Here is an 8,949-nt window from a genome sequence, read left to right on the forward strand (position 1 = left end):
ATTCATCCCTACATCCCCAGACTGTTTTTCACGCCCAGACACTAGGCATCCTCCCCATATGAATCCCATTTTTATCCAGATGATTCCATTTTGTTCACTCCCAGAAACAACACCCCGTCGATCATTAGCAATGTACACAAAGATACCAGCAATTTACCTTGCATACCGTGTTCATCAACACTTGGACACCAGGTATCGACCTCATTCTCACCCCCTTTGTATCCACACCTAGACACCAAGACACTACCTTCTAACCACCTTGTTATCCACACCCAAACACCAGGTTTCTGGTTCCTTACCATACCACTTTTTTCCACACTGAGACATCAGGTCTCTACCTCCTCCTCATCTTCGTTCTCAGCACCTAGACACCAGGTATCAACCTCCTTCTTGTCCTCTTTTTGTCCACATCAAAACGCCGATCTCCATACATATTTCTCTAGCCGAAGCCAGTCACCAGATATCTACCTCAATCTCTTACCCCTTTTATCAACACCCAGACAGCAGGTATCTACCTCCTTCTCATCCCACTTTTTATCCCCATCCAGACATCAGGTCCCTATTTTCTTCTCGTCTCCTTTTCATCCACATCCAGTCCCTTTCATCCACACCCAGTCACCCGGAATATACATCCATCTTATCCCCTCTTCTTCTCATCCCTTTGGTTCCACACCCAGACACTACATATCTACCTCCTTCTTTTCCGCCTTTTTTTCCCCACATGTTGACACCATGTCTCTAACTCCTTCTCGTCCCCTTGTAATCACACCAAGACACCAGGTATCTATCTCCTCCTCATTTTCTTTTTATTCACAGCCTTCCCGTCCCGTCTATTCCACACCCAGGCACTATCTACCTTTTTCTTATCCCCATTTTTTATCCACAACCAGACCCCAGATCTCTACCCTCTTTTCATCTCCTTTTTCCACACCCAGATACCAGATCTACCTCTTTTTGTATCCCCCTGTATGTCCACAATCAAATACCAGGTTTCTAACTTCGTCTCATCCCCTTTTATCCACACCAAGACACCTGATATCCACCTCCTTCTCATCTTAATATCCACATCAGAGACCAGGTATCTACCTCCTTTTAATCCTTTTTTATCCCCACCCAGATAGCAGGTACCAACCTACTTCACATCCCCCATTATATCCACACTTACCGCCATATCATACCCTTTTTATCCACGCCCAGACTAAGTTTTTTTCATCCATTTTGTACAATCACAGACTCCAGATATCTCATCTCTTTTGTACCCTTACTCACACACAAGGTATCAACCTTCTCATCCACGTTTTATCCACATCTACATACCATGTGTCTATCTCCTCCTTTTGCCCTTTTAGTCCACATTAAGACACCATGTATCTACCTTCTTCTCATCCCCTTTTTACCACTCACAGACGCTGGATATCTATCCCCTTTCAGTCTCATCCCCTTGTTATCTACACTACGACACAAGGGGTCTCTTCCTTCTTTCCCCCTTTTCAACCATATCCAGACAGCAGGTATCTACCTCCTACTCATCCCCTTTTCAACCACACCCAGACACAAGGTATCTATCCCCTACTTCACCCCCTTTTCAACCACACCCAGACACCAGGTATCTACCTCCTACTCACCCCCTTTTCAACCACATCCAGACACCAGGTATCTACCTCCTACCCACCCCCTTTTCAACCACACCTAAACATAAGGTATCTACCCCCTACCCATTCCCTTTTCAACCACATCCAGACACCAGGTTCTACCTCCTACCCACCCCCTTTTCAACCACACCCAGACACCAGGTTTCTACCCCCTACTCATCCCCTTTTCAACCACATCCATAAACCAGGTATCTACCTCCTACTCATGCCCTTTCCAACCACACCCAGACACCAGGTATCTACCTCCTACTCATCCCATTGTCAACCACATCCAGACACCGGGTATCTACCTCCTACTCATCCCCTTTCCAACCACACCAAGACACCAGGTATCTACCTCCTACCCACCCCCTTTTCAGCCACACCTAGACATAAGGTATCTCCCCCCTACTCATTCCCTTTCCAACCACATCCAGACACCAGGTATCTACCTCCTACTCACCCCTTTTTCAACCACACCCAGACACCAGGTATCTACCCCCTACTCATCCCCTTTTCAACCACATCCATACACCAGGTATCTACCTCCTACTCATCCGCTTTTCAACCACATCCAGACACCAGGTATCTACCACCTACTCATCCGTTTTTTTAACCACATCCAGACACCAGGTATCTACCTCCTACTTCACCCCCTTTTCAACCACACCCAGACACCAGGTATCTACCTCCTACCTAACCCCTTTTCAACCACATCCAGACACCAAGTATCTACCTCCTACCCACCACCTTTTCAACCACACTCATACACCAGGTATCTACCTCCTACCCACCCCCTTTTCAACCACACCCAGACACCAGGTATCTAGCTTCCCCTGGTCGCTATTGGTCCACACTCATACACCAGGTATCTACCTCCTACTCATCACCTTTTCAACCACACCAAGACACCAGGTATCTACCTCCTGCTCACCCCCTTTTCAACCACACCAAGACACCAGGTATCTACCTCCTATTCATCCCATTGTCAACCACATCCAGACACCGGGTATCTACCTCCTACTCATCCCCTTTCAAAGCACACCAAGACACCAGGTATCTACCTCCTACCCACCCCCTTTTCAACCACACCTAGACATAAGGTATCTACCCCCTACTCATTCCCTTTTCAACCACATCCAGACACCAGGTATCTACCTCCAACTCACCCCCTGTTCAACCACACCCAGACACCAGGTATCTACCCCTACTCATCCCCTTTTCAACCACATCCATACACCAGGTATCTACCTCCTACTCATCCGCTTTTCAACCACATCCAGACACCAGGTATCTACCACCTACTCATCCGTTTTTTTAACTACATCCAGACACCAGGTATCTACCTCCTACTTCACCCCCTTTTCAACCACACCCAGACACCAGGTATCTACCTCCTACCCACCCCCTTTTCAACCACATCCAGACACCAAGTATCTACCTCCTACCCACCCCCTTTTCAACCAGACGTAGACATACGGTATCTACCTCCTACCCACCCCTTTTTAAACCATACTCAGACACCAGGTATCTAGCTTCCCCTGGTCGCTATTGGTCTACACCCATACACCAGGTATCTACCTCCTGCTCATCCCCTTTTCAACCACACCAAGACACCAGGTATCTACCTCCTACTTCACCCCCTTTTCAACCACACCCAGACACCAGGTATCTACCTCCTACTCATCCCCTTTTCAACCACACCCAGACACCAGGTATCTACCCCCTACTCATCCCCTTTTCAACCACATCCATACACCAGGTATCTACCTCCTACTCATCCGCTTTTCAACCACATCCAGACACCAGGTATCTACCACCTACTCATCCGTTTTTTTAACCACATCCAGACACCAGGTATCTACCTCCTACTTCACCCCCTTTTCAACCACACCCAGACACCAGGTATCTACCTCCTACCCACCCCCTTTTCAACCACATCCAGACACCAAGTATCTACCTCCTACCCACCCCCTTTTCAACCAGACGTAGACATACGGTATCTACCTCCTACCCACCCCTTTTTAAACCATACTCAGACACCAGGTATCTAGCTTCCCCTGGTCGCTATTGGTCTACACCCATACACCAGGTATCTACCTCCTGCTCATCCCCTTTTCAACCACACCAAGACACCAGGTATCTACCTCCTACTTCACCCCCTTTTCAACCACACCCAGACACCAGGTATCTACCTCCTACTCATCCCCTTTTCAACCACACCCAGACACCAGGTATCTACCTCCTGCTCACCCCCTTTTCAACCACACCCAGACACCAGATATCAACCTCCTACTTACCCCCTTTTCAACCACACCAAGACACAAGGTATGTACCTCCTGCTCACCCCCTTTTCAACCACACCCAGACACCAGGTATCTACCTCCTACTCACCCCCTTTTCAACCACACCAAGACACCAGGTATCTATCCCCCTTCTCATCCCCTTTTCAACCACATCCAGACACCAGGTATCTACCTCCTACTTCACCCCCTTTTCAACCACACACAGACACCAGGAATCTAGCTTCCCCTGGTCGCTATTGGTCCACTCACAGACACCAACTATCTATCTGCTTCTTATTCTCTTTTATCCACACAAATAAGCCAGGTCTATACTTTCTTTTCTCATCCGCTTTGTATCCACACTTAAACTCCAGGTTTCTTTTCCTCCTTCATGCCCCTTTATATCCACACATCAAGTATCTACCCTTTCTCATCCCCTGTTGTACCACACCCAGAAGCCAGGCTACCTCCTTTTTCGTCCCCTATTTAATCCTCGGTGTAATGACACTGATGTGTGTAACTTTAACTCTATGCCATAAATGTGACAGCTGTTATGATAACTAGTTTATACTTCCGGCTTCCGAACTACTGCACACGTTAATCATTGAATGGAAATATTATACATAAATAAGTGTATAATATTACTGTATTCAATTGTAAAAAAACCGTCATGACTCTTACAAATATCAATGAATTTTAGTATGATGCTGAGTTGCTTCTGTAATGCTACTGTATTGCACTGTGTTGCTACTGTCATGCTACTGTATTGCACTGTTGCTACTGTAATGCTACTGTATTGCACTGTTGCTACTGTAATGTTACTGTATTGCAACTGTGTTGCTATTGTAATGCTGCTGTATTGCACTGTGTTGCTACTGTGTTGCTACTGCATTGCACTGTTGCTACTGTAATGCTACTGCATTGCAACTGTGTTGCAACTGTAATGCTACTATATTGCACTGTGTTGCTACTTTAATGCTACTGTGTTGCACCTATGTTGCTACTGTATAGACCTGCGTTGCTACTGCATTGCACTGCTTTGCTACAGTAATGCTGCTGTATTGCAACTGTGTAGCTACTGTATTACACCGTGTTGCTACTGTAATGCTACTGTATTGCAATTGTGTTGCTACTGTGTTGCAACTGTGTTCCTGCTGTTCTGCTACTGTATTGCACCGTGTTACTACTCTAATGCTACTGTATTGCACTGTGTTACTACTGTAATGCTGCTGAATTGCAACTGTTTCCCTGCTGTTCTGCTACTATATTGCACTGTGTTACTACTGTAATGCTGCTGAATTGCAACTGTGTTGCTACTGTATTGCAACTGTGTTCCTGCTGTTCTGCTATTGTATTGCACTGTGTTACTACTGTAATGCTGCTTAATTGCAACTGTGTTGCTACTTTCAAGCACCTTAAGAAAAGCCTAAACTCGGCGTAAACACGTGAATGACTTAAATAAGGTCAATCAACAAACTTATAAACATTATTCTAATTATGATTTGTTTTATTCTTTTATGTTACATGTAATCAAGCTCGGATCCGATAAAGTGTAAAATGATTATTTCAGTGAATAATTTACTTATTCGTGTTGTCCATGTATGTTCGTTCCTATTGTAACATCAAAATCAATTAAACAATGACACATGTCAAAGCTGTAAGCTATATTACGGGCTGTCAATCAATATCAAAACAGTATTGATCGTCGTGAGGTATGGTTAAAATAAAGTGGCATGTGCCTTCACTTTGCTGTTCCCCCTTAGCACACCTATTTGATTGGCTGTACGTACGCTTTCGTGACCTTTGACCCTGAATTCCAATCTCGCCGGAAACATGTAGTTTGTGTTTCCGGTGGCAGTGTACGGCTGTGGAGCGTGCAACCACTGTGTTGTTAGAGTGCCTGCTACTTAGGCACTCTTGTATTACATCGAGGTTTCACAGGTCCATCGTGCTTTGTAAAATAAATACTAGTATATTATTATTAGTCAAAGATTCTGACAACACACATCAAGGTGAAGGTCACGTTTATAAAAGTATTCACATTTATCTGGATTTACCTTTTCTTTGTTCACTGAATTACTGCTGGCGTCACGAATCTGTCAAAGGAATATGCGTAAATTTCGATAACTGACAGTTAAATGAACCAATTTAATTTCTGATTTTTAACTAGACATGACACATTTCTTATCCCGAGTATCACGAGAGCACAACTTTGGCCACTCACACATTTTAATCCAAGATATATCTGTATTAATATATATAAATGTCTTGATATAGTAGGAATGTTGTCTACAGCGTAAAATTACATGCCATCGTGTACTCATTAACAAACGGCCTGTAGCATTATGAGTTGAAACCACAACCAGGTGATAGAAGACGAAACCGCTTAGGACGAGTGATGTGTAACCATGTAGGATGCATTCTGTGAAGTTCCCTTGAGCCTGTCGCAATATAACGAACAAAATGTAACGAACAAAACATTTATAAATAGTTGTACACAGCGAAACAAAAGAGTTACAAGTCGACTCTGTCTCGAGTAGTCGAGATAACCAAAGTTTTATTAATGGACGATGAGCACTTCTACTGACCAACTGTTGACCACAATACCCAATAGTTGCACCCATTTCTTGAATGTATTGTAGTAATACTGTTGACTATGATTGCTGCAATTGTTGCTTATTTTATTGTAGCAATAGTTTGTTTATGTTTTATTTTGACATATGTTACGAAAGTCAGTAGTGGAATTATTGTACAGCGGAACCCCTTTGAAACGGACGGTAGGTATCGGTGCGGACTGCGGCGTGTCGTATTGTTGAACCCCGCGAATAATGTCACTTCGTCCATATATATATTAATACCGGTGACATAAAGTCTGTACCATACATATATGAATATATGTGTATTCTCTTTCCACATATATTAGTCCACGTCCAGCAAACACAGAGAAGAACAGTATATAACGTGTACGGCAGTCAACTTATTCACACAACGTGATCTGCTAAAATCTCAGCAGTTCGTGATGTAAATATCGTTCCCGTGTGTGACGGGGAGGCATTGTGAAAGGTCCATTGTCCACAATAACAGCACAAGAAAGGTCTTACTGACACATCTCATTGAACGACTTTCTCGTCTTAGTGAATCAATATCGCTTTAGTATTAGGCAGGGATAATCCCGGCCATATTCGCACTAGGTCGCGAATATCGGGCAATTTGTTCTCTCGGCCCCCGCTTTGACGCCCCCGCTTTCACACTTGGGCCAGGTGCACGCGGAGGAATATATGCCGAAAAAGTCCCGTTATAGATCAAAGAGCTCTTTTCTGCCTTTGACCGCTTTTACGGGAGAGCCACCACACGGTGCGATAAGTCGTTCCAATACATAGGAAGAGCTGATGAATTATTCACTTAGAACAACGACGCCGAAATAGATTTTTGAATCGCGGAATTGTAGTATTTGAGGTTAGTTTTACTTGGATATGATATCTACGAATTATGTCAAATGAAGCCTGTGCGCTGACATTCGCTACATGGGACGTGATCACTGGCCGTGAACTAGTTTTGAACCAAATTGGTTTAACGTGTTTCTTGGCTGAACCTGAAAAATATCTCTGGTTTTATAACGATAGTTTGAAAGCTATTGCATCAAGAGTGAACTCAATATGCTTTCTCTGAAATGAATGGCATGTCAATCAATCTGTCAATGTTGTCATCATTGACAACTATGGGGCTTAAACCACGCTCACTCAGCTGAGTCGGGTATTGACTGATCTTTTACGACTGCACGATGACAAGAAGCATATTCCTGGTTATTATAATGATATCGGTGACTAAGCAATTTTCAGTGATGACAATGAGAAGGGAGTTTGGGGGCCTTTGACGATCACAATGTTACAAGGGTGGCAATGGTGAAGATGTTGAGACGGCAATAACGATAACGATGAAGGTGATGATGATTACGACGATGCTCTGGTGATGAGAGATGTTGACGGCGACGAGGGTGATGATCGTGGCGGTGGTGCTAGTGAATATGATAGAAAGATCAACGACAACATCGGCGACAGCTCATAACAAGAATGACGATGACGACGACGAAGAAGATGATGATGATGATGATGATGATGATGATTATATTCCATTCAATTCTACACTGTTTAATATATGACTATGACAGCATTCCTTACATGAAAACGTTAAAATTTCACACATATTAAAGATAAAAAAATACAAAATATAAAAGTACACATGAAATGTATGACTCATAAATGTGTGCACAAAATAAAGTCCACACGGTGACTGTAAGCATGGCAGTGAGCGCGACACATCGACCCACCCTTTGGCTGCCCAGCCCGCAACACCTAGCCACTGCCTCCATACGTATTGATAAAGCGTTATTACTAGTATTGATATTTACTTACATGAATGAACCACGGTGCATATAGGTGCGGCTGTGATGCCGAGGTAAAACAAACACTTGTTCTCATATTGATAATATTGCCGTGGCCCAGATCATGCAAACAGGCCGGCGAAATTACGTCATTCCAGCTTCTGATATGACCCTTGTGGACCAACATGGACATAATGTGTTCGGCAAATCGATGATGATGTTTGATGACAATTATGATATTGATACATGATAATGTAATGGTCAAGCATTGGTGGACCTTTGAGGCTAACGGATGGACGCATTATTTAATAGATGAAAATGTAGTTGAAGCATGAGGTGTCTTTGCAGTTTTCCTACTTTAAAGTTTTACATTATCATAACCCGGGACCACTTCAAGGACGCTGTATTTCCGCGGTGTGATTATAGAGTTAGTACAATGAAATCATGTCAGCTAAATGGGAACCAAATAACAGCACTTTGAGTTAAACACGTAAATGTCGACGTGGAAGAGTGTCTTCCAGAGCTCGAAAAAATCGAGTTATCCGTAGTTAGATATGGGGTTCGAGTATCGAGACCATTTAGTTGAATCGCCTTAAATTATTTATTGAGTTGACTGTCTTCGAGTTAACGATGTGTCACTCAGTAATTCTAA

Source organism: Haliotis rufescens, unplaced genomic scaffold (assembly GCF_023055435.1).
Source record: "Haliotis rufescens isolate VD_foot unplaced genomic scaffold, xgHalRufe1.0.p SCAF_3, whole genome shotgun sequence".
In the NCBI taxonomy this organism is placed as follows: Eukaryota; Metazoa; Mollusca; class Gastropoda; order Lepetellida; family Haliotidae; genus Haliotis; species Haliotis rufescens.